General features: G+C 34.0%; 1 non-coding gene across 1 annotated transcript; it reads right to left on the reverse strand.

Annotated features, from left to right (window-relative positions):
- Window positions 1-11,069: 11,069 nt before the first annotated feature.
- Window positions 11,070-11,176, reverse strand: LOC128294639 (small nucleolar RNA R71). The gene has a single exon (XR_008284947.1). It is a non-coding gene; the product is annotated as a small nucleolar RNA R71 (small nucleolar RNA).
- Between the last annotated feature and the right edge of the window lie 513 nt (window positions 11,177-11,689).

Below are 11,689 nucleotides of genomic sequence, written 5' to 3' on the forward strand. Positions count from 1 at the left end.
CCATTTGGGGATACCAAGACTGCCCTAATTCCATTTCCCATTGCATTGGATACCCCATCAAAGTTTATCTTCCATGGACGTTCTTCAATAGTTGCCACATACAACAACTCCTCATTAGGGAAATCAAAATTTAATGGTTCATAATCTTCTAGAGCTCTGCTTGCCAGAAATTCTGCTATCGCACTCCCTTTTATAGCCTTTTGACTCACATAGACTATATCAAATTCTGAAAGCAATATTTGCCACCTTGCCATTCTTCCATTTAGTGCTGTTGACTCCATCATGTACTTTAATAGATCAAGTTTTGAAATTAGCCAAGTTGAATGATATAACATATATTGCCTCAACCTTCGAGTCGTCCAGATTAAAGCACAACACAATTTCTCAATTGGTGAATATCTCATCTCACACTCTGTGAATTTCTTGCTGAGGTAGTATATTGCCTTCTCTTTTCTTCCCGATTCGTCATGTTGACCAAGCACACATCCCATAGAATTACTAAACACTGATAAGTACAGAATTAATGGTTTATCTGAACTAGGTGGGGATAGTACTGGAGCGTTTAGCAAGTATTGCTTGACTTTGTCAAAGGTATTCTGGCATTCCTCATTCCAAGTACCTTAGTTGTGTTTTCTAAGGAGGCGAAATATAAGATCACATTTCTCAGTTAATTGTGAAATAAACTGAGCAATATAATTCAACCTTCTAAGAAAACCCTGAACTTCCTTCTGAGTATGTGGTGGAGGCAAATCTCGTATGGCTCTAACTTTGTCTGAGTCAACTTCTATTCCCTTTTCTCTAACCACAAAGCCTAATAACTTCCCTGACCTAGCTCCAAAAGTGCACTTTGCTGGATTAAGTTTTAACTAAAACTTCCGTAATCTTTGGAACAACTTCCTCAAAACTTTAATATGTTCCTCCTCTGTTCGAGATTTGGCAATCATATCATCAACATACACCTCAATTTCTTTGTGCATCATATCATGGAATAAGTTCACCATAGCCCGTTGGTATGTTGCCCCTGCATCCTTCAATCCAAACGGCATTACCTTGTAACAAAAGGTGCCCCACAATGTTATGAAAGTGGTTTTATCCATGTCTTCTGGATGCATCTTGATCTAGTTGTACCCTGAGAAACCATCCATGAAGGAGAACAACGAATATCCCGCTGTGTTGTCTACCAAAGTGTCTATGTGTGGCAGAGGGAAATTATCTTTTGGGCTAGCTTTGTTCAGATCTCTGTAATCAATGCACATTCGTACCTTTCCATCCTTCTTAGAGACTGGTACAATGTTAGCTACCCATTCATAGTACTTCACCTCTTGTAAGAATACTGCATCGAACTGCTTCTTAACTTCGTCCTTTATCTTGAATATGATATCTGGTCTCATTCTTCGCAACTTCTGTTGGATTGGTTTACAATCCTGTCTTATTGGAAGATGATGCACCACGATATCGGTATTTAACCCTGGCATATCTTGATAGGACCATGTGAAGATATCCTCGAACTCACGTAGCAACTCAATCAGTCCTTGCTTTGTGTCCTCAGTAATATGCGTGCCGATTTTCACCTCTTTCCCTTCCTCTAGGGCTATATTCTCTATTGCTTCTTTCTCATGCGGCATAATTTGTTTCTCCTCCTGTTTTACCATCCTCAACAGATCCGGAGACACATCACAATCCTAGACATCTTCAAAATCCTGAGATTCCTCTAAACACATGTGTTGTTTGCGAGAGAAATCAGGATTTGTACTATTAATGCTCATGTCATTGATATCTAGGAGCCTGTGAAGTATAAATAATATACAAAGAATGAATGAATTTAAGAATGATTATTTATGTGTTATGAATAAGAATTGCAAAAGTTTAACAGAATATTGGTTAAAAAAAATAATACTCGTTCAAATTGGTAAAAGTAATGTTTTATTTAAAAAATAATAGATGATCGTAAGCCCATCCCACAAATGTAATCCTATTACTTCTAGGCCCTAGAGTAACAAGAATGTTTTGAAAATTACTCTGAAAAATTCCTAAAGACTACAGGAAGCTCCTCCGCAGTCCAATTGTTCAGAGAGCTTTCCGGTTCGTAAGGACGAATGCCCTCAAGGTTTCCTTAATCAGTTCCTTCTTCATGTATGGAATTGATGGAATGATTTTCATTTCCAAACACCCCCATCTCCAGGTAAGCTATTCCTCTTGATACAAAAGTCTAAGAAATGTAAGGGAGATTCTTCTTTTTGCTCAGTCGTGACCCTCTTCTCTCTTTCTTTCTCTTTTTAACCTTAGCTAATTAGGGTTTTTTTATGGATTTAAATGCATGTGATGTGATGCAATGCAAATGCATGAATGCAAAAGAAAAGGAGATGTTGATCTTGAATTCAATTCCATTAGAATAACTTTCTTAGAAAACATATTTTTTTACATGAAAATAGATTACATATGCGATCTTGCCCTTTATAGTCTAAGTAAACGCTGATCTTTTCTTCATGGTCAAATCTTGTAAATTCTCCAAAAGATGCCTTTGCTAGCTCCTTGCTGCTTAATCTGAGCCTCGATCTCTTGCTTGCTTATCTCCATGATACTCATCAAAAAGTGCCGGATCTTGAATAATCTTCGTTGGCAATTAAATCAAGTCATGTATTCCTTCGTGGACTTTCAGCTTTCTCTCGTCATGCTCTTGGATAACCTTTGTTGGCTTGAATCTCTGGAAATTACGTCATGTATTCCTCCGTGGACTACCAGCTTTCTCTCGTTGTGTTTACTTGGACTATATTCAAATGACCGTACTATAATCTACTTTATCAAGAAATTCATTTCCTTATGACAAACTATTCTATTTAGGAATCGAATTTCGAATCAACACATTCTTTTCTTTGATGTAATGTAATGCAAATGCATGAATGCAAAAAGGTATCGATCTCGATTTAGTTTCATTTTAGAAAATGTTATTTAAGGAACAAAAGTCTTTTCATAAAACGGATTACAAATACGCTCTCGCTCGTAGGCCTAGAGTCTTAACCCTATCTAATAACAAAGATAACTCTCAACCTCTATCTGAACTACCCCGCTTTATATTGCCTTAGGACGAGTAACGGTGCATAGCTAACAACTCCCCAAATCCCAAGAAGAGATACCCAATCAAAACTACCGCAGAGATAAAGGACTTCATTAGGAGTCATCCAAGGTGCTTTCCATAAAACCTCCTCCTCTCGAAGATTCTGAAGAATATCCATCCACCTTTCTTCTGTAATATCGTCTCTCCTTGGTGTAGTTGCTACTTCCTTTAAGGGGGAATAACCCTCAAAGAACACTCAGTAAGGAATCTTCTCAAGCTTCTAAAAGTGACTATGGAACCATACTAACAAAAACTATGCACATCCAATGAATCTACTTCACCGACTCTTTGACATGTGCTTCAAGGATCTAAATGTTTCAGCTAGGATTGCTAGCACCGGTGTGTTCTGTTTACCAATACGATCAAACAAATCTGCGACTGCCTCATCTATGTGCCCCAATGCCTTTGGGAAAATCACTATGTCGTAAATACTCAAAGCTAGGACATCAACCCTTTTTTTTACGTCTGGATGTGTCGATATCAAATCCTTCAAAATGGCCTACGGAATGCACTTACTATCGCCCTTTTGCTACACTCGAGCTACAGCCCACTGCTCACTCATCCCTGTGATCATCACTAATTTCCTCACGAAAATTGGGAGACTAGCACGCCTAACATAAGCTTTGTTACCTTGAATTCTCGGACAGTGAAGCAAGGTTGTATAGTCCTCCAAAGTAGGCACTACATCTACCTCTCAAATGTAAAGCAACTATAAGCAAGGTTCCAACTGTACCATAGCTTGAAACAGATGCTTATCTGCCTTAATGTCTAGCAAATAAGAAAGATCTCCATAAGTCTGAAAGAAAAGCTATCTAGCCTCGTCATCCCATTGGGTCCAAATGTTTCTCAGCTCCTGAAACTCATTCTGCGTCGAATTAATACGAGTGAAGTCCCATAACTCTGACGTATATCCCTCGGTGACACTATCTCCTTTCTCTAACTGGGTTTTCTCTAACCAGGTACAGACAGAAGCATTGTCCTCCACTCTATCAAGGTATTCATTCCTCATTACAAAACTTTCTAATCTAGAAATCGAGTCGTGAATCGACACCTTTAAATGCCAAATGACATGCAATGACAGCAAAATAAAAATAGGTCAGTATCATAAAAAAAATGATAAACAAGTACTTACAAGGGTAGCTTACTAAAGGCTATCAGTATCTTTCCTAAACTCTTTAAAGTTCATTATATGAGTTTTAGTTCTAAAGTAAGGGTACCTAAACCAGCAGATTCCTTGGTCTTCACCCATTATAGGCTCATATAGACCAAGTTCAGTTCAGGGGGACACATTTTCTTATGGCCATACGGAGATGAAAATCTCACGAAGACATAGGTATAATATCCCGGAAGCAATTCACTAGCTCATACGAAGGTGAAAACCTTACGAAAGCGTAGCTTCTCACTCCCACTTAAGGGTGTGACCACAACGGTCATGCAAATGCAATGTACAACAATAAGGTAACAAACATATGCAGCAAACACATGTAAAAAGGATCCAATTTTAAATTTTCCAAACTTCCTACATTAAGACAGAAAATACTCAATTTCTTGGCTTGACTCTCTTAAGTCCCCAGTGGAGTCGCCAAGCTGTCGAAACCATTTTTTAAAGGGAGGTTTGAAAAATGGAGATCAACTTTTGAAAAATGAAAACAGGAGTATCCACCAACCTTTTTAGGTGTGATTGGATCACCTTATAAAACGTTTTGGTCTACGAAAATTAAGAAAACAGGTTCGGGAGTCGGTTACGTACGAGAAAGGATTAGCACCCTCGCAACGCCCAAAATTGGTACCAAATTGAATAGTTTTCTATCTTAATGTCAAAAATGTGAAAGGATTAAAAAATAGGATCCCTTTTTTAAAACCAGAATTATTTAAGTAGAAAAATCGAGATTCTTTAGCTCCGAAAGAATACAAACATCACATCCAGCATGATAGGACACGATATTCTTAAACTCTAAATGGCTGAAATCATCTCGTGATTTACAAAATCTATTTAGAATGATACTTTAGGCATTTAGACAAGCGGAAATCACAACCCAAACATGTTAGGGCACTATTTCTAATTCTAAATCTGAAAAAAATTGCCTCATTTTAGAAAAACTTTTGGATAAAATATGACAATTAAATGAAATATATATATATTTTAAAAATAATGATTTGAGTAAAATTTAAAAATAATTTACTAAGAGTAATACTAAAAAAATTATTAAAAATGAAAGAGTTTGATATGATACTAAAATTATTAAAAATTAAAATATATAAAAAAAAATCAGGGAAACATGGATTAAATCAAAATAAAAAGGGTTAAAAAACAAAGATGAACAAAGAATAAAATAAGAACAAATCGTAGAAAATAAGAACGTAAGAGGGAGAGAAATTTGAGTGAAAGCTCTCAAAAATTTTTATTGTTTCCCAAAACTCTAGTGTGTTTACAATGAAGGGAGAGGACTCTATTTATAGTTGAACCTCCTCAAATCCAACGGTACAGATCAATTACATCAACGGTTAAGATTAAAAGGTATCTACAAATTAAATCTCTAAGATTACAAAATCTTATCTTTTAAGATTGTATCATATCTAAGATTGCATATCGTATCTAATATTGCAATCATATCTAAGATTGTATCATATCTAAGATTGCATATCATATCTAAGATTGCATATCATTGAAGATTATATTTCCATATGAGTCAAGCTTGTAGATGGACCTTAAATCTTTTCAAGTAATGGTCTATTCTGATCAAGCCAAATTATATTTGTAATTCTGGACTGAACTTGGATTTCTTTTTTTTTTTTGAGTTTATTATTTTTTTTTGGATTTATTTCTGAGTCCAGGCAAAATTGAATGTCTATAGGTAGCATCCGATGCTGAAAGTGAGAATCAGAACCTTCTATGGATGCACAATAAAGATGGCACTATTTCCAACACTAGCAACCTTTTTTGTCCGAGGTTAGTTCTACAGATTCTATTTCTTTATCTATGAATTCTTGAATAGTTTTTTCTCTTCAACCTTAGATTTTTTTATAAGAAAGTCTAATAGGTTTCAAGCCAATTACAAATTTGTTGTAAGATCCATTAATCGAGGGGACTGGGCTTCATGTTGATCCTCATTTGAGGATGTTTGCCATCATGTAACTATCAGGTAATTGCTTTCTTTATATACAAAACTAAACAATATTTTCAGCATAGTTATTTAGATATGCATCCTTTATATATAATCATTGCTAATGATGAATTATAATAGAGATTTGATTATTTGCTTTCATTTTATCAGGATGAAATAGGGGGTTTGACAACAATTACACGCTGGCAAACTCCACAATCCCTGCTAGCTCATCATTATTACCTAATATAAATTCCACATTAAGTTTCTCAATGCCTGACTTGGATATAGATAAATTTTTTTGATACATTAAGGGTGAAATTTTTATAATTTGAAAATGAAAAAAATGGTTAAAATTTAATCATTGTTCTCACTATTGATTTTGGTTTTGTCGAGGAAAATAAAAAAAAAGTTACTGGTGATTCGATGTAATTAATTCAAATCATTCTTTCTCTATATGTCATATTTTTTTGGGAATAACGATTATGTCTTTCAGATATAAGAATGTGCTATTCGTTCAATATAGATATGACCGTAACCTTCACCTTAATTTTAATTCAATTGGGATAGATTCTCTCTCTTTCTCTAAAGGATGATTTAAAACAAGGAAGATAATCGATGTATGATGTATCTATACAAATTACGATTATATCATTTAGATCGGAGAACGTGTTATGTGTTGGGCAGTGGGACAATCTTTGTCTCCACTATTGATTCTGGTTCTGTTGAGGAAAGTGAAAAAAGTTATGGGTGATTTGATGTAGTTAATTCAAATCTTTCTTTCTCTATATGTCATATGTTGTCTGAAATAACGATTATATTTTTCAGATCTAAGAACATGCAATTCGTACGATATAGGTAAGATCATAACCTTCATCTTAATTTTAATTCAATTGGAGATAGATTCTCTCCCTCTTCTCTAAAGGGGAAAAAGGTTAAAAGGATAACTTAATGTGATGTTATTTAAATCTTTATTTGTAATCTGTTCAAGGAAAAAATCATTGTATATTGTATTTTGTACAATATTCTAGTGACATTATTTTAAATTTAAGAACATATATATAATGTGTTTTATAAGAATTAATCTGATTTTCAACCATTTTTAATATGGGTTTGGACTATAGTTTTGTGTAATTTGAAGTTAATTTTCCAATCATGAAAGCATAGATTTATAATATTTTTATTTATTTTAAGTAGAAGATTTCATTTTAAGTAGTTCTAACACGACAACTAAATGAAGTATCCGTTATATGACTTCAATGACTTCAATTTTTGATTTCATGGCCAATGACAATGATATTGGGGTGAATGAAACAACTACAATTTTATCAAAAGTATTTAAGGAAATTATTTACATATACTACGCCTCAAATTCTTTAATAATTTAAAGTTATATATATATACATTAATTATTGTTTTACTTTAATTTAAAAAGTTAGATTTAAATGTAATTATTTATAATTACCCGCATAATTGCTTTAATTCTCGTTTACTTTAAAATTGAAAATGTAATTGGAATACTCTAATTACACTCAATTCAATACAACCCACTAATTATTAAAAAAATTGGTTTTATAAATTGCAAGGTGATTTTTTCTTTGAAAACACTAGTGATTAGCTATAAAAATAACATTTTTTAATCCCATTCTTAATCTTTTTTTTGGATGATTAATTGATGATCGTTTTTATGATTCATTAAACTAGACTATGATCACGACTAAGGCAAGCGCACCTATCAAATGGTAGTATAGTTAAGGTGAGTCTAGAATATCGTATCCACAAGGACTAAAAGTACTAGTATTAACTATCTTTCTATTATTTAGCCTAAAATATAAGAGATTTGTTTTAATCTAAAATTAACTAACTAATTAACTACTAAACACGACAGAGAGTGAATTGGGAAAAACACTTGAAGAAAACTTATAAAGGGGACAATACCCAGGAAAGAATCCACCTAGACTTCACTTATTTTTCTGACTCTGAATCAAACGATTTATTCACTTGTCTTGATCCGTAGAAATCCTTAAATTATGTTAATATCTCTTTCGAGACTAAGAACAACTGACTCTAGGTTGATTAATTGAAATCTCTTTCTAATTAAAACCCCTATCGTCGTATTAACTCGATCTATGGATTTCTTTATTAGATTTGACTCTAATTCAGCAAATTTATGTCGTCCTATCTCTAGGATTACAAGCAACTCCGCTTAATTATGCTAGATCTAGTCTTAAACAAAGACTTTTGCTCCACTGAATAAGCACATCAAACTTGAATTAATATCCTGAAAATATTAAGGCAAGAATTAATAACACATAATTAAGAACAAGAACAAGAACAAGTATTTATCATGTAATTCAGAAAATTAAATAATAGGCCCCATCATAGGTTTCATCCTCCCTAGGTATTTAGGGAGTTTAATTCATAACGTAAAAGGAAAACATCTCAAATTTAGAAAAACAACAAGACATAAAAAAACCCAAATAAGCTTCGAGAGAAATTTGAATAGAGATCTTCAATCTTGAAGTGGATCTGCTTCCGAGATGATTCCAACGGCTTCCTTCGAGTAATTTCTGCTTTCTGCTCTGTGTGTCCTCTTAGGTTTTCTTCTATTGTGTTTATATAGAATTTAGAGTGCTCAGAAACCCTAAAAATTGGCCTTTTTCGCGTGTTTGGGAAATAAGGGGCTATATCGACACGGTCTTCCACATGGGCGTATGGCCAGTCTATGTGCTTAGCCCATGTGGAATTAGTCTTAGCTATGTGGATCTTGAAATCAACCCGTTTTGTTCGTTTTTGGCCCGTTTTCTGCTCTTTTTGTTCCCCCATGCTCTCCTGAGTATAAAACATGAAATTAAAGGTTTAGGAGCATCTAATTCACTAAATTATATGATAAATCATCCAAAAATATGCTAAGTATGGGGTTAAAATGTGTTACTTTTATGGTTTATCATTAATTATGCAAATAATTGTATTTGATTCTCCTAATCCTTTAAATTAATGTTTCTATACTTAAGAAAACATTTGGGAGCAAAAGGACTGAAAAACAAACACAAAAAGAGCTATTTTCAAGATCCACATGGCCTGGGCATTTCCACACGAGCTGGGCACATGCTCATGTGAGCCATACGGGCTGGACACACACCTATGTGCCAGCCCGTACTGGTTTTGCAGCCTGCTTCTCAAATATCTGGAAAAATTTAATTTTTAGGCTTTCTGAGCATTCTAAAGTCTATAAATACCAATTAGAAGAAGACATAAGGGGAGCAATCAAAGAAGATCAAAGAAAACATTCAAAGAACACCATCAGAGCCAACTCAAAAGTAGATCTTCATCAAGATCGAAGATCTCCTTTCAATTTCTTTCGAAGTTTTATTGAGTTTCTTATGTCTTGTGGTTTTTCTGCCTTTGAGATGTTTTCATTCAGGATTATGAAATAATCCCCTAGAGATGAAACCTATGATGAATCCTATTATTTAATTTCTATTTTACGCGATAAATACTCGATTCTTGTTCTAAATTACGTATGCTTATTTCTTGTTTGAATATTTTCAGGATATTAATTCATGTTTAATGTGCTTATTTCATTGGAGCAAAATGCCTTGTTTGAGAGTAGATCTAGCATAATTGAGTGGAGTTGCATGCAATCCTAGAAATAAGACGACATAAGTCTACCGGATTAGAGTTTAAGGGAATCTATAGATCGAGTTAATGCGGCGATAGGGGTTTTAATTAGAAAGATATTTCAATTAATCAACCTAGAGTCAGTTGTTCTTACTCTCGAAAGAGATATTAACATAATTTAGGAATTTCTACGGATCAAGACACAAGTGAATAAATCGTTTAATTCAATTTCATAATAATAGGTGAAGTCTAGGTGGATTCTTTCCTGGGTATTATCTATCTTATTGGTTATCTTCGATTATTTTCTTATTTCATTCTCTGTTGCATTCTTAATTAAATTAGTTTAGTAAAATTTAGATTAAAACATAATCACTCCAATTTTTCAGATAAATAATAAGAAGACGGTAATTACTAGTAGTTTTAGTCCTTATGGATACGATATTCTCTACTTACCATAGCTATACTATTATTCGATAGGTGCTTGTATTTATAGTTAGTTTAGTGGCCATCAAGTTTTTGGCGTTGTTGCCATGGACTAAAATATTAGGAACACTCTATTTTTATTAATTTAGCCATTTTTATTTTTATTATAATTTTTTTTAATTTAATTTTTACATTCTAATTTTTCTTTTATATTTTCTTCTGGTAGTTTCTTTTAGTTTATGACTAGAAGAAATCCGTCGGGAGCATTAGTGTTTGATAGTCAAATTGAAAGTACAGCTCGCAGAAATCATATAAAAGCAAAGCAAAGTTGAGAAAATTCAGTAGACGAACAAGAGGACATTGTTATTACCGAGGAGATGGGTGATAATCAAAATAATCAACCACCTCCTACAGTCATTGCGAATCCTGATCCTGTTCATTGTACTTTATACGATTATGCCAAGCCCACTCTAACTGGGGTTGAATTAAGTATTGTGAGACCTACCATCGCTGCAATTAATTTTGAACTGAAGCCAAACACTATTCAAATGATACAACAGTTTGTTCAGTTCGATGGTTTGCAAGACAAATATCCAAATACTTATTTGGTCAATTTTCTTGAAATTTGTGATACTTTCAAGATTAATGGCATCACTGACGATGCCATTCGTTTACGGTTATTCTCTTTCTCATTGAGGAACAAAGCTAAATAGTGGTTAAATTCTTTACCACGAGGTTCTATCACCACATAGGCTCAAATGACCGAAAAGTTTCTTCTGAAGCACTTCCCACCTACTAAGATAGCCAAGTTGAGGAATGACATCTCTTCCTTTATGTAGATTGATTTAGAAATGTTATATGATGCATGGGATAGGTTTAAGGACTTATTAAAACTGTGCCCTCACCATGGGTTACCTCTATGGCTACATGTTCAAACCTTCTACAACTGTTTGAATTCCTCAACTAGGTAGTTGTCGATGCAATAGCCGGTGGAACTCTAAATAGTAAAACACCCAAAGCGGCTTATGGATTTATTGAGGAGATGTAACTCAATAATTATTAGTTGCAAGTCATGAGAACAAAGCCGATGAAAGCCTCCGGTGTTTTCAACTTAGATGTAGTCACCATGTTATCAAATCGGGTAGAACAATTAAATAAGAAAATTAATGGCTTATATGTTTCTACGCAGGTACATCTGATGATGCAATGCGATATGAATGAAGGAGGAATGAATAATCTAGAATGTTTACCTTTCACTCCTAGCACAGGGAACGAACAAATGAATTATATGGGTAATAATTCTAGGCCTCAAAAGAACCTTTATAGTAACCATTATATTACAGGTTGGAGGAACCATCCCAATTTGTCTTAGGATGGTCAAGGAAATCAAAGAGCACAACCCCCTATAGGCTTCTAACAACAACCT

Source organism: Gossypium arboreum, chromosome 6 (assembly GCF_025698485.1).
Source record: "Gossypium arboreum isolate Shixiya-1 chromosome 6, ASM2569848v2, whole genome shotgun sequence".
Lineage (NCBI taxonomy): Eukaryota > Viridiplantae > Streptophyta > Magnoliopsida > Malvales > Malvaceae > Gossypium > Gossypium arboreum.